The sequence below is a fragment of the Vanacampus margaritifer genome, chromosome 2, assembly GCF_051991255.1.
Source record: "Vanacampus margaritifer isolate UIUO_Vmar chromosome 2, RoL_Vmar_1.0, whole genome shotgun sequence".
NCBI lineage: Eukaryota > Metazoa > Chordata > Actinopteri > Syngnathiformes > Syngnathidae > Vanacampus > Vanacampus margaritifer.
In genome coordinates, this window is record NC_135433.1 from 2718633 (window position 1) to 2738281 (window position 19649).

The 19649-nt window shown below is 38.2% G+C and overlaps 1 protein-coding gene across 2 annotated transcripts in view; it reads left to right on the forward strand.

Annotated features, from left to right (window-relative positions):
- The first annotated feature begins 17595 nt into the window (after positions 1-17595).
- LOC144043563 (neurocan core protein-like) overlaps positions 17596-19649 on the forward strand; it is a 75116-nt gene continuing 73062 nt past the window's right edge. Inside the window, exon 1 of one of the 2 annotated variants that reach the window (XM_077557326.1) lies at positions 17596-17690. The gene's annotated coding sequence lies outside the window, so the exon portion shown is untranslated. The remainder of the gene's footprint in view (positions 17691-19649) is intronic. The other variant, XM_077557328.1, reaches the window with a different exon arrangement.

Sequence of the window (19649 nt, forward strand, 5' to 3'; positions counted from 1 at the left end):
CCGAACACCACAGTCTGGCGTCAGCCCTGCTACACTTTCCCAGGCTCACAACAATGCCCCCCAGCCGCCCCCCACCCCCTCAACTCTGCACCGCCTGCGGGCCCTCCTTCTCCACCTACTCCACCTCCTCCACCTCCTCCACCTCCATCCATGCTCCTCACACGAGCACATGGCTGCACGGAGTCTCATTTCAACAATCTACTACACTTTGCTCATTAACATTCTCCACGTGGCTCAAGATGATCAAGTGCGCATGCGCCGCCTTCTTAATTATTGAGTTTGCTCATTTGGCTCACTGAAGTGTTAGTATTTAAAAACGAAAGATGCAGAAGATTTAGATGGAGGGAAAACACACACACACACACACACACACTTTTTTTTTAATCAGCAAAAAGCCTATTTCAGTATTTTTTTTTTTATACAGTTTTTGCACGATTTACACAAATCTTTCAAATATTCACACTGAAGATATGCAATATGTGCATGCAAATTATGTTGAAGGTTGCAGGAAGGGAAGAAGAAGAAAATATAGCCAGCTCGGGGCCTACTAAATTTTCCAAACAGATCCCCATATTGTAGTGTATATGCATGTACTGAATAAAAAAAGGCATAAAAAAAATCACACGTGGTGTGTTTGATGTAAAAAAATATAAAAAATAAAATAAAAAGCAGTAATGCAGCTGCTGGGTACTGCTGAATAATAATTTAAAAAACTAATTTGAGAGATCACTTTTCTGTCAAGCCTCACATAATAATAATAATCAAGCATTTCATCACATATTTTTTACTAGCAATGATTTTCATTTTATTTTATTTTTAGGGATTCCCAACCCCCCCAGGTTGAAATCCCGCTTGTTGTCCAAATTCTTCAACAAATAAATACAAGCTCGGCAAGAGTGCTAATAAAATAACCCCCCCCCCCCACACACACACACACACACACACAAGATGCGCCACATTTGCAAAAACAGAGACGTAAGAGCATTGAGAATGTACGCAAAAGGATGAAACAGCGCCATCCCTTGGCGAGAAAATGTACTGAACTATATTCAATTGAAGAGTCGTCGTGTTATGTGCAGTCTCATTTGCATGAGGCTTGATTACTTCAAATGAAAAATATATTACCATTAAAAAGGAAATATAAAAAAACAAAACATGGTAAACGTTAACATGCTTTATGTGGTAGTTTAATTTTGTAAGACAAACGGGATACGCTGGATTTATTTGAAACTCATTGATTCTGAAGAATGAGCACATTTCAATGAATTTCACATTTTGCAAGACGATTGAGTGACACTGAAGTGAAGTGAAGTGAAGTGAAGCCAACCAACTCAAATGGCCAAAGTGCTTTACATTTATAATAACAAAAATATCATTTCCTTTATTATTATTATTATTATTGTAAAAAGTTTATATATATATATATATAGTTTAGATATAATTTATTAATAATCAAATTGCGTGTGGGGAAATTATGTTACCTTTATTATTATTATTATTATTATTATCTAATGAAGTTTATTTTAAAAGTAATCCCACTCACAATAAACAACAGGACATATACGGTAATTACTTTTTATGTTATGTGCGCCAATAAAACATCCATTTATCTGATTAAAACAAAAAAACAACCTGAACGAGTATATTGCTATTTCTATTTTTAAAATGACTCGGTCGAACTTGGATCAAACACGTCATTGCCATTCAGCCAATCAGCAAGTCAGATGTGTCGAATCGAACTCATTTCGATTGAAAACGTTTTTTTTATTATTTATTTAATTATTTGGGAGAAATCGTGTTAAAATTTTATTATTATTTTCGTTCTTTTCGATCATTTATATGTCAAAGACTTGCAAGTGACGGTGCATGTCCAAATTTTTGACTGCTTACTCATTTTTATCAACTCTCAAGTCAGTTTCATTAAAAAAAAAAAAAACAACAAAATCCTGCAATGGCTCTAATTATTAAATGAAATTAAATGACAAAATTTCTTTTTTTAAATTTCTTTACGCACTTTCTAGTTCGCAAACAACACTTGTTGGAATGATGACGTAAGCACGATGTAAAAAGTTTTTCATATATATTTGTATATTTTTTTAATAATCAAATTGTCCTGTGGGGAAATAATGTTACTTTATCATCATCATCATTATTATTATTATTATTATTATTATTATTATTATTATTATTATTATTATTATTATTATTATTATCTCTTGCGTCACTGATGCACTCATTCGTTTTTGTGGGTTGATGTGCTGACGGTTAGTTTGCAAAAAAAAAAAGTTACTTTAGAATAGATAGTTAATAGTATAAGTTAGTTTTTGTGCTTTGAACACGCAATTGTTTTAAAAGACAATTATATGAATAAAGGCTATATATATATATATATATATATATATGCAATGGATTGAAAATTATAAATTCAGATTAGGCTACAGTTGGTTTAACAACAATACAATATTAGAAAAACACTGCTCTTGAACCAGTATTACAAGTGCAGTAATATAAACGTTACTGCATGAGAATTTGAGGTATTGTATACATTCAAACAACAAAGACAAAACATTGCCCATATAGGAGTACGGTACAGACAACCAAATGAACTATAGCACAAAAAAACAAGAACTAACGATGACATATTGGCTAAACCTCAAAGAAATCTTTTAAGGGAATAATAAAATAAATATAAAACCAAATGCAGTTGGTTGATCTCATAATAATAATAATAATAACAAAACATTCTGTTCTCGAGCCCTGTCTACATTTAAACATTAATACATGACGTAGTCCACACATTCCTTTATAGCATAGCTTCTATGTACAGTATAGGCTACTGTACAAAAAAAAAATCACATACATTTTCCATTTTCCGTAATTCCAGCGCATGTAAAAGCAAGTGTGTGTGTGTGTGTGTGTGTGTGTGTGTGTGTGTGTGTGTGTGTGCGTGTGTGAAATAGTTCTTACTTACCCACGCGTGTGTGAGTCCAGCCAGGCAAGGATTGCGCGTGTGAAAGATTTGCGGTCCGTCCGCGTGCCTTCATTTGAATCCGCCGGATTTTTATGCAAATGAGCCGTGACACCACCCGGGGTGACCCCCCCCCCCCCCAGTAAATGGAGGGCGGGGCGTCGACTGGGGCCAACAGGGGCCCGCGTTCCCACGGGGCCACATTCCGCCATTCCGCTCGCTCAAGTTCAAGCTCAAAGCGGCCGACGCTCATTGGACGGGACAACGTGCGTGCGCGCGTGCGCGCGCGCGTGTGGACGAGCAGTGACAGGCGCTCGCGTTGATTGGACAAATGACACTTTTGTACTTCCATGCTATTGGTTTATATTCGGAGTCCTCTGTTCAAATATGTCTGAACTTTTCCTACCTTTAATGAGGCCCGATACTATCAGAAAATAAATAAATAAATAAATAAAAACATTGACGCCCTATAGCTCATATTCCAGACACATAAGGAGATTGTTGTCACACTTTTCCAGAAACTTCTGCAATGTTGCCGTTGGCCTCTCAGCAACATTCTTGCCTTCTCATCAATTTTGGAGGGACATCCAGCCTTGTGCTGGAAGATGTCAAATGTCGAGGAAAGCCTACTTGAACAGCGGAATTTTATTTGGAGTTACTGAATGTGAGTGGTTGATTCTGAACATGTGTGACTGATTATCTGGATAAACAACTCGTTGCGTTACTTTGCAGTTATTTTTGTTAGAATACCAGTTATTAGGAAAACATTTTTGTTTGATTTTTTTTTATCTCCAAAAAAACACACTTAAACACACTTTTATTGAAAGTTTTCCTTCGCACCTCTCGCGCTACCTCGCACAGCTCTTCAAAAAGGATTGACTGTTCTAAATGTACAAAAAAAAAACATTCTAGGTTTTCATACTCTTGTTAACAAAAGTGGGAGAAATTTTTTTTAACTAATAAAAATTGCTTAAATGAATTTTTGACGTTTATAGCCGTCAATGCCAGTGAATGAGTTAAAAACAAAAACAATTAACAAACAAAAATCAGATAGCTTAATGCTAACATTGAAAATAATTTCAAGCTATTTGTTCGTCACTTGACATTGAAGTTTACTCAAAATAACATAATCATTGTATTATCAAAAACAACAACAACAAAACACATTTTTGACTTAAGAATATCAGCTAGTTAAAGATGAAAAATAGCTTTGAGTAATTTTTTTTTTAACTCCAAATTGAACTTTACTATAAAACTGACATGTAAAACAATCTATAGAATTAAACATCGTATTATCAAAAAAAATCCCTAAATGTTCATGTCTAGCTTAACGCTAATCACTCAGCATACGTTCCGCTAATGACGAACCTTCAAACTACTGCTTGCTAATGAAAAACGTAATGAATGCTTAACAGAAAAAATACATAAAAATCCCTTTGCATTTAAATGGCAGTTTTATAAAGATTTTGGCTATTCATGGGTTAGCCTGTCTCGTCAACGTATCCGTATACTGGAGTGTCAGTGTTGGGGGCCTTCTCTGCCTCTTCTTCTTGCCCTCAATTACATTGCATCTCGTCTGCCTTTGACAAAAGTGTTCCTGTGGCGCAAATGTTTGTAACAAGTGCTTGTGAAATGCCCCCGAAAATAAAAAAAATTTAAAAAGCGACGCGAACAATGAAATGAAATGCACAGTTACGTAAAATATACTTCCATGCGTTGAATCCATTTTTTTCTCGTGTTTATCTTCTCATGTCATTGCTGTGTTCTCCAAACGTTTTTTTTTTTTTTCCCACGTACACGGTGTGTCTAGCCGCAGCATAATTAGCAGGCTCGCTCCCAGACGACGGGTCCCACCTCCTTATGCTCCTGCCTTTGCGCTCCAATAAAATGGTGTCTGGCTCGTTGACCCCCCCTCCCCCCCAAAAAAGGAGGGGGGGGGGCTGATGTTGTACTATGTTACCGGTTCGATTTTCCAAAGTTAAAAACAGATGTTTGCAAATGTCTTATTTTGATTAAACACGGAAGATAATCAGTGTTCTTTCATGAAGGACTACAGAAATCAGTCAACAACTACTGTTGATATGCCGTAATCAGAGGATTTGGACCAATTTAACTCATTCACTGCCATTGACGGCTATAGACGTCAAAAATTCATTTGAACCATTTCATTAGTTTAACATTTCCCCCCCACTTCTGTTAACAAGAGTATGAAAACCTAGAATTATTTTTATTATACATTTAGAACAGATGTAAAATTTGTGATTAATCGTGAGTTAACTTGTGAAGTCATGCAATTAATTACGATTAAAAAAAAATGATCCCGACACTCCTAATTCTTAATAATCTTTTCTTTCTTTTTTTAAATCGCGTCAGGTGATTCAAATTTTTAATTGTAATTAATCACATGACTGCAATTGTTAACTCACGATTATTCATAAAAAAAAGTATCTGTTTTAAATGTACAATAAAAAAAATTGGGGGGGAAAAAAACTAAGAAATAGTTCAAATGAATTTTTGACGTCAATAGCCGTCAATGGCAGTGAATGAGTTAAATGAAAAAATGGCTTCAAACGATTTCTCAATTATTGTGCTAGAAGGATTCCCACACGTCATTGGAATTCTTTATTCTTTATAGCATTTAATTCTCCTCACTTTTTTTTAACCCACACAATACTTCCGATTTTCAAATTTCAACTTCCTTCAAAAATTCACACCTCCCGGGTTCAAGTGTTCTTTTTTTTATTTATTTATCTTTCAACAACAGTTAATACTTTATCATTTTCACATAATTGATCTTTCAATCGACTTCATAAGCATTCAGCTTTCATCATTCCCACGCAATTTCTGCAGAAGTTGCACATAGTTCTCATTTGATGATCGATTACTTGTCGATTAATCAATACATTTTGACAGCTCTAGTTACAAGAATAAAATGATAACTTTGAGAGTAATGTGTAAATCTCACGTGAAAAAATTCTATTGTAATATTATGAGTTAAATTGTTACATCATCTAACAGAAGAGTTGAAATAAATATTTAATGATGAATATTGGCTTCTTATATTTTATTTCATATCAATGTTATCGCATCCATTTTTATTTATTCGTTTTTGCGCTCTACGTTCCTCATTTATTGTTTAAAATAATCCCAACCTTTAAACTTTGACCTATAATTTTCCATCATGCACTGATAAATTGACCAAAATTGTCATTTGACATCAGTTCAATTAGTCAACAAAATTCGACGTATTGTCGAGCTGTTTTACAAGCTTTTTTTTTCTTTCTTTTTTTGTCTTAAAAAAGAAAAACCGCAGGCCGACGTTTTACAAGCTTGTAAGGCACTTTGACGAGCTTCCTTTTACGGACCTCCTCAGACGCTTTTAAAGGCTTCAACGTCGGCGTAAAACTCGACTCTTGTGCGCTTGAAGCCGCGCACAAAAGAGCAAAGCCATCAGCGAGCCGTATTAAGTCATGACAACAAAAAGGGCCGGCCAGGCCAGAGGTGCGATGACCCCGCGAACTCCCCCGGCGAGGAGCCGGAGCGTGCCGATGACCAGCGCCGATCTTGATGGACTCGCCGGCAGTGCATCGGGTGACCCCAGGGGTCGTTCGCCGGCCAGTGGACGGATGCGTCTTCAACCGGGCGGTATTGACCTTTGGTGACCTTTGGACAGGATGGCTTTTGACAAGGTTTTTATTGAAGTAAAAAATGTCATAAAACATGATTAATTGACTACAAATAATGATAATTGTTTATTTATTTATTTTAGCATTGAATAATAACTGTCAGGACAAAAAATATTCTTAGTCAACTGTAGAATTGATGTTAAAATTCTGCTGCTGGTCCGTAAATCACTGAATGGTTTGAGTGTTGAATGCGTTCAAATAAATAAATAAATAAAGCTAATTGACTACAAACCAAGTGAGGTCTCAATTAGTGGAGACCAAGTTTCAAAGCAAACACGGTGAAGCGGCTTTTAGCTGTTGCGCTGCACGCAAACGGATTAAGCTGCCAACAGAAGTCAGAAGTCAAAAGTTTACACGCCCCAGTTCAAATGCTTTTGTGATATAAAAAGCAACTAGAATAATGGTTGCATAAGTGTTCACACCCTCGTATAAATTGGGTGTGGCTGTGCTCAGAATTAACCAATCCCATTCCAACGCCTTTTAAATGAGCCTGAAAACAACTGCCATCATTTCAAGTGCCTCTGACCAACCCCCGATAAAGTTCAGCTGTTCTTGTAGGCTTTTCCTGACTTTTATTGTTTGCTTTCTTGCAGAAATCTAAAGGTTTATTGCTAACACTGTCATTTGGAAATGCTCATAATTCCCTCCGTCTTGACTAAGTCCCCAGTTCCAGCTGAAGGCCCAAATACACGAGACATGGACAATAGCGTCTTTTTTACTCACGTCAGTTTGTGCGTATATATTAGAGGTGTTAAAATTAGTGTTAATTTTGAGTTAATTTAACTCTTTGACTGCCAAAAACGTTAAATGATGTTTAGTAAAAACCTACGGACGTTAAAAGACGCTCTCCAATTTTTTTTTTTTTTTTGGGGAAACTGGTGGAGGAAAGCCTTGGCCAGCTGTGGTGAAAGTTTCAAGCAGATCTAGTTAGCCTAATGACTATTTTTGGCCCCTAGATGGCAGCAATGACTCTCTTTTGACAAGATTGGGTAGGCGTCAGTTGAAGACGTGAGGCGGAGCTAGAGGGGACAATGGCTGGGGAAGGGAAGAGAACATGGCGACCGGTTGCAAGTAGCTCACGCTGGAGCATTTTTTTTCAAAGACGAAAAGCATCGACCAACGCTAAAGAGCACATTGATGACGACGATGATCATCATCGATGATGATGATGATGATGGTGACTCCGAGGTTGACGCCGAAGTTGGAAGCGCTGACGCGGCGGCTACGACGACGTCATAAAGGTTCACGGGCTAGCGATGCTAACAATGGAAAACGCGGAGCACAACCGTGCACGCTCAGGCGGACGCTCAGGCGGACGTTCAATCGGACGGCGAAGAGTGCCCCGAGTCCAATGCATATTCATCGTTGGAGTGTGTACAGTCTGCTACTTGCTATTCCCCGGAAAAAAAGGCCGTCAAGAAAGTGTAACGTCTGCACGCAAAAGGAGCCATCGCAAGTGAAACTAATCTGTTGTGCAAATCCTGCTCCGTCTCCTTGCACGCAGGGCAGTGTTACAAAAAGAAAAATTGTATTTGAAACATCCACATAATTGTAAATAGTACCACATTTGCACACATTTGTAAATAGTTTGCGAAATTGTTTTGTCAAATTGTTACACTGTTTGTTGAATGGAAATAAACGTATTGTGCTATCAAAAAACACTTTTTCATTGTTGGTGGTAGTGTTTTACGGAAGTAAAGCACTATTTAGGTGTTTGTGGCATCATTCATGGACAAAAAGAAGTGTACAATTCACTAGAGTGCATGAAATAATATCGTTTCACAAAAAGCTCTTTTTCTCCGCTTTTTGTTTCAAAACAGAGCATTTCGGTGAAAGTAACCATTTTCTATTGTTGATTACTGAAGAACGGAATAAGGTAGAAACAAACTTTTTTTTCTGATGAAAGATGAGAGTTCAATCTTTCATTTGGTAGTATGTGTGTTTCCATAGTCCAAACACAACATTTTCTGTGGACCTTGAATGATCAGTCAAAATGCTTAAATCGGCTGGCACTGGCGACATCCCGTTTCTGAAAACGTCTGGCAGTCAAAGAGTTAAAAGTTCCTTTAACGCCACAAAATTTTTTAACGTTTGATTAATAACCGCCCCTTACTTGCAAAGCCTGTGCTGGGGAAATTCCAGTCACAGCGCAGCAGACACGTCCACGTCAAAATTTAACAGTAATATATTAAATAATAATGCATATATTTGTGGAGACTAGGGTGAAGTTGCATTTTACAATTTAAAAAATGTGCAGAATTTCACAAGTTCCTTCCTGTTACAGGTTAGATAGCTCGATAAAACGAAAAAATGCACTAAGCTGTCAGCAACGTCTTACAAACACAGTTATGCCATCTAGTGGCAGAATAATGACCAACGCAAATCAATAGCTCACTCGTTTTTTTACAGTACAGTACATCTTTTGAATTTTAACTCAATTTTATGAATTATTATGAAATTACTGTATCGGTGACTAAACGATGCAGCCAGATTTCTATTAGTTTAAAAATGTTCTCACTTTTATGTCAACAAGAGTATTAAATTTTTAAAAAATAATATGTATTTGTACATTTAAAACAGATTTAAAATGTGCGATTAATTGTGAATTAACTATTGAAGTCATGCGATTAATTCCGATTAAAAATTGTAATTGCCTGACACCCTAATTTTTATATATATATATATATATATATATATATATATATATATATATATATATATATATATATATATATATATATATATTTACTTTTACGAATACGCGGTTCGAAAATGGAGTAATGGAGTTGGATCAGTACTTCTACTTTTACCATGTACTACTTTTGTTAAGTACATGTTGTGAGTACTTTTTCCATCTGTTGTATTCACAAAACTTTTCTTTTGCAAGTAGTTTGGTTCTAGTCGATCTTGGTAGATACTGATGGACAGCCCCCCCCCCCCCCCCCCCAAAAAAAACCCAGCACACACCGTCACGCACCCCTCATTTTTCATCCAGTCTTATAGGCTCCTGACAAGTCTGGGAGAGGTTTGGCCCCCGTGTAAAGGCAGACGGGGCCCGACTGACACCTCCATATAGTCCCGTTAATTACGGGCATCTGCTCAAACGAGAGGCCTGAGGGGGGCCTGCCAGGGTCCTTGGCTGTTGTCATAGGGATGGCGGAGAACCGTTGCTGGTTTGGGGGGCCAGACAGAGACCCCGTTATTCTCCTGAGGGGTGGCCAGACATGACCCCCCCCCCCCCCTTCCACCACCACCACGACTCACCCCCTTTTGATTTGGGTGGGAAAGAGCGAGCGGCCAGCCAGGAAGAAAGACGTCATTTTAGGTGCACAGTTTATAGCCTGTCAAGAAAGACCGGAAATCGGTTATTTTATTTAAATTATTATTATTTTTTAATACGGTGGCGTGAATCCTGAATGGAATTGTAGGCCTTTAGCGAAAAGGTATTTGATTTGTTTTTAATTAAATATAACTGTGTCACGTTTGAATTGACAAACAAAATGGATACTGTTTGTAGCAGGTGGATTATTTATTTATTTTATTAATTACAATCCCTCAGATACAGATACCGGAAGGAGAGAGTAGTGAACGTTATTGGAATTATTCGGATTGATTTACAATTAAATGTAATCATCATAATTCCTGTTAAGTTTCGTTTAATTGTGATGGGAGATCAACATGCACACGCGCACACGCGCACACTCCGCGTCCCCACACACGTACACGCATCACACACCCTCCTCTATGCTTATGTTAATCGCTGTCTGTGTTCTCTAATGCATTGTTGTGTTTTCCCACACTCGCATCTTTTGTCAGTGCGAGTAAAAAGAAGATTGATGAATGGATGGGAAATTGAATGGGCAGAAGGAGGGCGGGAGTTCGAAGGCGGGGAGTCCGCTGGTGACCCCTGCTGGACAAAATAGGAACGTAATACGTGGGCGAGGACGTTCTGTACAGAAATTGGACAAAGCACTATTAGAAGCACCGACATACGTTTATGACATAAATTCTAATATATCTTGTATTAATGTATTCCCAAATATTTATATATAATAATAATATATCATATTTAATATTTTTCAACCACTTGGACGATTGTATTGTCTAAATCTTGATATAATTAAACAAACTTCTTAGGTGTGTATCACATTAATTTAATAATTGCTTAGTTGAAAAATAGAAGCCCACATCACCATTTAGGAGAGTATTTTAAAGAGCAACATAATGGATTATGAGATTAAATGACACATTTTATCATTCATCATGTCACTGGTTCCCAAACTGTTCTTCATTTACATTTAATAAATTAATAATTTATACATATTTTTTAAAATATTATTCAGTTATGAATTTACTTCAATAGATGAAAAGTTAAATCAAAAGCAGTTTTCTGTATGGCACAGGTTTATCTTAATAAAATACAAATTTTGTATAAAAAAATGATGTACAATAATGCAATTCAAGTATAATTTAAATATAGTTTTATATAGAGTCGCACAGACCGAAATATTTAAAATTTAATTAATTTGATTACAGTTTATACTTCAAACTGGATATTATAATAATGCACTTCCTGATGTGTTCAATGACTACAATATTGCCTTTTGAGTTGAGAAAAAATGACACTTCTAAACCTATTTTATTAATTGTAATCCATAACGTTGGATCTATTTTTCTTACATTAAAAAAAAAATCATGACAATTTGACAATAAACACAGCTAAGAAATAAAAAAAGCGAGCATTCGCGCCATGAGCTGCAACGCTGATTTATTCCACTAGATGGGGCTGTAAACCTATGATCAAAAACGACCCCAGCGGCTTCTCACAAGTTTCCTTCGAGCTGAGACAGGATTCAATGTCAGGAAACTATGATAAATATAAACATTAAAATTAATAAGCATACTAAATAGTTTTGATATGAACCTAAAGTTGAGTGATATTTGAGCACTTGTGTTTTATTCAAATTTTAAAATACATTCTTACGGCATATGCATGTTAGACTTTCTACCGCTCATGTTTTTATTTGATTCCTGTACATTTTCAGTGGCCCCAAAAAAATAAAAAAATAAAAAATAATAATAATGTTAAGTGAAATTCAGTGTGTGTGTGTGTGTTGGTGGTGGAATGTGCCTAAGGGGGTGCCATTCAGCCTTGGACCATCCCCGAATACAGGAAAGAATGACACAGTGTTACCGCTGCAGTGTGCGTAATCGTCAATAAAAACAAGGTGAACATCGTTATGCTTTTAGGTGAATGGCTGTTTTGTCCGAGGGTACACGATGTTGCACTGAAAGCTAGAAAACGGGTGCACTTAAGAGAGTAGGCTATAATCATCTTGCGAAAAAATCCTGCTGTTTTAATGTACATGTTGCCAAATGTGTGGTAATTATGATAAACAAGCAGATGGCTATTTGCATACAAATGTGACAAAAGTGGATGAGTGAGGAAGAGAGAGAGCCACAGAAAGATCAGTTGGACTCATTTGTTGATATCGTGTGGAGCTGATTATCCATCCTTCCATTTTCTAGCGCTGATCCTCACTAGAGTCACAGGTGAGAACCGTGAGATGGAACCTATCCAAGCGGTTGTGGCAATACAGATTATACATTTACGCTACATAGCAAATCTGGGCTTTCCGGGATCCTGAAAGAGTTTTATATCATGTTGATTTACCTGACAGACATGTTTTGGATTGTACAAGGAAGATGAGAGATTACAAAAGCCGATTCAAACCTAGAAAGCTTCAACATTGTGCTTTCAGCACCAACATGATTTAAATGGAGCAACAAGCCCGCAACCGCCACTCAAGCAAATTTGCCACCAACCTGGTTATAACAAGTTAAGCTAGTTAAAAGGCAAGTCAACCTTAAAAAATTCTTGACAATAATATGTTATGATATGTGACCTTACTAGTCTAAACATGACATACTCATTAATAATACATTTATGGAGTATGAATTATGCAACTATCTCAGGGAGCGGCCATTTTGCCTTTTGCTGTCGACTAAAAATGACATCACAGTTGCTCAGGGCTAAGGTAACTACCAATCACAGCTCACCTGTTTTCTGAAGCTGAGCTGTGATTGGTTGTTACCTGAGATCTGAGCAACTGTGATGTCATTTTCGGTCAACAGCAAGTGGCAAAATGGCCGCCTTCTGATATTGATAAAAACTGTTGGATTTTGCTGCTTAAATCATATTCCACTAACGCAATATTGATCAGAGTACCGTATTTAGACTAGTGGGGTTGCATAGAACATATTATTGTCAAGATAATTATTTTTGTGGTTGACTTTTCCTGGAAGTGAGGCTTTGATTATTATTATTATTATTTTTGCTCAAAACATTTGCTTCCAGGCAGGTCAAGGGAAAATAACGTTGGTTTTCTTTCACAGGTCATCCAAGGTCAACAGTATCACATGTTTTCTCAGAGAAAAGGGAGAACATAAAAAAGTGCTCCCCAACCGCTTGTAAGCATTAGCATACGATGCTAATGCCATATAGTATGATAATGTATGCTAATAGTATGCTAATGTTTCCCCACGCATGAATGGACACAACATTTTGGCTGGTATGAATCTTTTTACAACTAGCGGAAAATCTAGCGAGGCTAACCGCTAATCTCATCTACAAGCATCTTAATTTCATATTCTCTGACCCGCGCAGACGAATGACGACTGTGTCGCCTTGTTGTCCGGACATTTTGTTGCTCTAATGGCAGCAGACGGGTGAGTCAAAAGTCCTCCGTAAACGTGCCAACTGAAAGAAGATGAAATGCCAAAAACACTTGATTAGCGGTTAGCGGTGGAATGTCAATTAAAGATGTCTAATCGGTTTAACACTTAGCGTCTCATTTATTACATTTCCCACTTTCTGAAGAATAATTAGGTGACAACCGACCATTTGAACTGTAATGTTTGGTGTTGTTTACTGTTTTGAGAATACAAATTAACGGAGAGCTACGTGCACAAGCTTAAGTGTCGCTATTGATTGGGAGAAAAAAATGAAGCTTGCTGAAAGCCAATTACAGTTCGACTTGGACTGAAGCTGCATTAAGGTTTATTATCAGGAGGCAGCGTGAGGCAATGTGAGTGAAACACGCTCAGGCCAACTAGGGCGAGTCTTACCTGCAGCAAAAGGAACCCAACAGCTCACCTAATTAATTCTTGCCTTCATTATGGTCTGCAATGGTACGATTAGGAACGAGGACGCGCAGCATGATGCAATTAAACAGAAAAGTGAATTTGAGTTTGAACATTACAAAATACAGTATCATTCCCAGGTGAGCATACAGAGGTGCATTGTGGGTAATGCCACATTGTGTTTTGTCTTCATGATACTACAATGTTGGGGGGGGGGACTGTCTTTTCAGATAAGTGTGAACCAGGAAGTCCAAAACTGGGACAATGCTACTATGACATTGACATTTTTTTTTCCCTGTCTTTCGCATCATTTCAAACACAGAAACACCGAGTGAAGCCATCAAATGAAATCGCTCATTATAGCAAATTGCATCGAGCCAATAAAAAAAAAAGCTGAGCCACTGATTGCTCTCCACTGGATTCTGTGGTGATGCTAATCACCATAAGAAATCTGCACTGTGTGTGTCCATTTGCACAAATAAAACAAATAGCCAAGAGCTTTGACAGAAGAAGTTCCGTATTTTGAAAACCGTTTTTTTTTTTTCTTCGCAAATGCCTGCCACGCTTACATGGAATGAAAGGAGGAGGAGCGAGGCGGCTGAGTGGAACACACAAAGCGCAGATGCTGCACAGGAGCTCATTAGACACACAAATGCTCAGCCACACATGACCTGAATTTTAAGCGGCAAGGTAAATCAGGACGTAATTGGCCATGTAAAAAGTCTGCCAGTGGAGGAGCTCTTGTCGGTTATTTTGCACGGATGAATCTGACAGAGGGGCCGCTCAATTGACCCATTTTCACTCTGGTTCAATTTTAGGCCATTTGGCAAGTCTAACTTCTTTTTTTTTTTTTTCTCCTGGAGCTCGACGTTTGAGGTGGTTACAAACAGAAAGCATCTGACGCTCAATTGGTTAGCATCTTCAACACGACGCCATTTTCTGCACTTTTGACAGTTGAGTTGAATTTCCATTTCTCCGCAAAGGTTGCTTACAGGATAAATGTGTCGTTTTGACAGCTGTGCCGCTCTTGAATTCTGTTTTCCGAACAAGACCCGCTAGCAAGTTCTTCAGCTGATAAAGGCTGCGGATGAATCTGACAGAAATGTCGGCAGTTTGAAAACGGAGAGATTGCAAAAAGGTGGCCCCGAGCCTCAAAGTCCGTAAAACTCTGCGGCTGTCAACCGGCGTGTCATCAGGCTAACACTCGAATGCGACAAAAAAGGATGAACGTGCTTCAGGTCTTTCTAGGGTGCGATTTCAACATTTTGAATTTTGGTGGTCACAATCACGGCCTGAATACAGTTCAGTTGTGTTTTACTCTGAACTCATCTTTATTTAAAAACAAAGTTCACAAAATCAAAAGATTTGCATTAACTCTTTAAGAACTTTGTTTACCATTTTTAATGTGTGATACATTTTCAATGAATCATTATTTAGCCACACATTATTTTTTTTCTTTTTTGGTGAACACTTTGGCCTACTACAGGATTGTGTTTTAAAGGGGAAGTCAAACCCAAACATTTTTTTGACAATAATATGTTCTATGCAGTCCCACTAATATTCTGGTTAATATTGCGTTAGTGGAATATGAGTTGTATCCATCTCAGAAGGCGGCCATTTTGCCACTTCCTGTCATCTGAAAATGACATCACTGTTGCTCTTGGCTCAGGGAATGACCAATCACAGCTCACCTGTTTTCTGGAAGCTGAACTGTGATTGGTTGTTAGCTGAGCCCTGAGCCACTGTGATGTCATCTTCAGTCGACAGCAAGTGGCAAAATGGCCGCCCCCTGAGATGGATAAAAACGGCTGGATTTTGTTTCATAACTCTTATTCCACAAATGTAATTTTAAATCAGAATGTCATGTTTAGAATAGTGAGGTTACATATAACATTTTATTGTCAAGAAATGTTTCTTCCACTATAATAAAAAAAATAATATAAATAAATCTTAACAAGGACAAATGCCAAGATTATCGGTATTGAAACTAATGGAGTATTAGAGTCCTTCTAGACAAATGAATGTTTAATAATTGTATTATTTATTTATCATTGTTTACTTCCGTGTTGTCGCTGCGTGATGGTGATGATTGCGACGTGTGCAGTTGTGCTGTTTTTGGTTCAGTACATGTCAACACACGGATGTGGGTCACGTGAACTAGCATCGGCGCTAAATCGGAAGTGGCCACTTTAAATCCTGCTGTTGAAATGAAAGCGAGTGATGTGGTTTGTTGTGAGTGTGTGAAGAAAGCAAACAGGATGCTAACCAGCAGATCCCCTGGAGCGGAGGAAGTGAACTGGAGACGTGAAAGCAGCCTTGAAGGTTGACACGTTTTGACAGTGCACCAGCTGCTGAATTTCTTCCATGCTGTTTGTTGATGCTGCCTTTTAGGTCGAACCAAACATTGAAAACATTCTCACAGATCCTTTAAGGCTGTTTGGACCAGTCCTGTTGCAAGCCACTCTTCATATACTGTATAGCACCCTGCTATTTCACAGACTGATCATTTTTAATGAGGGTTTTTGATACAGGCAAGTGTAAAAGTTGAGCGCAGGGGCACGACTACATGGTGGCCGAGGGAGGCCATGGCCACCCCCACATGTAAGGGGGAATTTTGATAGCTGTGATTTTTATGCCATTTTCACATATCGTCACCATCTTAAATAATTGCCTACGTCATTTTTGGTGTGTGCAAAAATGAATATTTTCCCCCCTAAATCATCTCCTCATGATGCAAATGTTTCAAGAATCTGAAAAAAATGACTTGTGCGATTATTTTAAGAAAGCGTTGATATTACTTTAGTCCTTGTTTTATGAAATTTTATTATATACCAATCTTGCACACACACTCATAATACAAGCATGAACTAACCTTTGTAAACAGCAAGATTAAGAAATGTGAAGAATAAAGAGATTTTTGTGTCATTGAGCTTCTTAGAATTTGATTGATAGGTTTGAATGAATGAGCCGTTGATCGCATTAAGCAAAATCACTTTGATTGGCTGTTTGCAAGCCAATCAAGTCAAGTCAAATCCTCTTTAGTGCATTGTACAGAAGTAGACTACGAGAAGCAACGGCAAAGAAAATGGCGTCATCGAGTAAATGAAGGTCAACAAAACATTGCTTTTTACTTAGACTTGATCCTACTTGTATTTCGAGTGTGTTGGACATTGTTCTGGATGCAGTTGAGCTAGGAGCACAACTGTAAATGTACAAAAGCTAAACGCCGCTTAACGACACAAAAATGTTATGAATTGTCACCAAAATTTGCCTACACATCTGGACTCATTTCAACTTCAACCTCTGAAAATATCAAAACAGTTGCCACAGTATTTGGGATTTTATGGTCATTAAGCCTTTTTCTCACCATTCATAAGTTGACATACCCTTCGGGTCGACCACTCCAATGGAGAAAAAATCATAGTAGAGAGAATATATGCGCCAAGTTTGTTGAAGGCTTATAATGAATGCAACATGTAACTTTAACATCTAGGCTAATTTCTGTTAGCCTGTCAATGACATTTTGCATTTATGTTAGCATTAAGCTAGTTGACTTTTGTTGTTGAAATGATATGATTTGGTGTTTAAAAACACTTCAACTGGGAGCGACAATGAAAGAGTTTGAATCAAGCATATTTGTCTTTTTATCTGGTGAAGTGTGCAAGTAAGAGTGTTAAAAAGGTTCCAAATATGAGTAGTCATCATTATTATATTTGTATATTTTCCATATTCCACGTTGAGAATGGAGTGACGTCATTACATTTACTTCTGTGATTCGCGCATTGCATTCTGGGTCCACTACTTGTTGCGCCCCGGCTATCGTGCAGTTGGACGCCGCCATGACAGAATGTGTTGCGAGCTGTGTTGGTGATCGTGTGCGTCTTTGACCAAAAGTGAGTACACCAAGTAGTGTTTTAGTTTACGTGCTTATTTGTCACACTAGCGTGTGTCTTGTGTGCCTTATTAAGCTCCAACGCCGATTTGATTGGCAGCTCGTTGTGTACCTCTTTGAAGTTCACTACGTAACTAATTAAGTGTCTTAAACACCATTTAACTCCATAAATGTGTTCTCTTCTGCGTGTTAGACATTATTAGAGAAGTTCACTAAAGTTTTGTACGATTATTTGCATGTTTTGTCCCACTTTGCACGTCATGTCTGCCGTCACTTTGGGACATTCTGCTCTCACTGCGCGGCGCCATTACGCGACGTCCACAGCCGTCGTCGGCCACAATAATGTTTCGTGATTTGTCACGTGCGTTATACTTTTGAGTCATTAGCTCATGTTTAGTATGTTGTACAACTTTGTGTGTGTTTATAGCCATTCATGTGCACAGCTAACATAGTTCATGTAAAATTAGTAATATTGCAGCCCAGTTATTTAGCCAATCAATGTGTGCTGTTAAGTAATGCAATACTGTATTTGTGTTTATTAGAAGTCAAGTATTCACACTCATACGCTGTATTGTTTTTCTGTTTATTGCTGAACCTCACACACACATAGATGATCTGACCATGCATACACCGGACTTCAGGATTACAAGCATCCATAGTTAGCCTAAAGTGCAACTACTGTAACCGCCTCCTGCTGATGTTCCTGGATTAAAGCTGCCAATCCACATCTTCGCTCCACTGTTACTTTGTGTTCTGACCGACACCCCGAGGGCGAAAAGAGATACTCTATTTGAATCGCACCGATACAGTCCACAACTAGCCTCTCCAACAAAGAGTCTTCTTTTCCTTTTCTCAAAGTGATGTTATGCAATAGTCCCCCATTTCTTGACAGCAAGACAATTAGAACAGGCACTAAGGACATTTTGGAAAGTGTGTGGCAGGGCTAAAATTGTAAAACAAATGTTTACTTCGTTGGTCTATATCACACCTGGTCTACAAGTGGCATCTCCGCCCCACAGCCGGCTGATGTTTGGACAACATTACTGGTGGTTAGCATTAGCATCATCACTCGCCACGTCTCCTTTACTTCCTCCATGGCTGGCCCGTTCTGTCTCGCAGACAAAATCCATTTTATGTGCTTTACTTACTAGCTCGTTTGATCTGGTCACATTAACAACAGCGGCAGTAAAAACAAACCGAGCAGAATGAGACTTTCCGGCCAATAACAAGCGCGCGCAGACGGCCGACAGCGCCCACACCAAGATGGAGAATTTATGATGCTACTAAAAACATCATTATGCTCTTTGTTCCCGCTGTGGGCTTGTGTCTTTCCTGGCAGCGCTGTTAAGATGATGGAGCAGTTTTTCACGTCATAATCCCGATCATCTCAAGTCTTGCCTTTGGACGGCTGCTGGGGAGTGATTGACATTTCACAAAAGTCACACGGCTTCAGCAATAAGCTAAGTGTGTGTGTTTGTGTGTGTGTGTGTGTGTGTGTGTTGATTAAGGTCAGCGTGCCATTCATCAACGCTCGTGTAATTCAAAATGTATTCTCCCGGGTTTGAGTGTAAACAGGCTTGGATGTTTGCTTATGTTCCGTATTCATAATTTATGATATGTTTTATCAATTTATTATCAGCTCAGTGGCAGTCTGAAAAAGCCAAATATTTAACTTTGAAACTTTTTGGGGGGTTTTTTATCTTGAAAAAAAATGGGGATAAATCTGCAATAAACCCCCCTAACAATTGACAAAAATTGGAGAGAGAAAAAAATCCACAAATACTGTCATTGAACCCGTGGGTACCAAAATTTGAGTATACGCGTGCTCCACTATACTCACTTACTGGAATACCCTCACATGTGGGAAAGGAGAGTCACAGCGTCAATGCACTTCTTCAGCCACTGACTGAATAGTAAAACACAATCAGAACACTCAATTAGCTACTGCGTAGGCCACAGC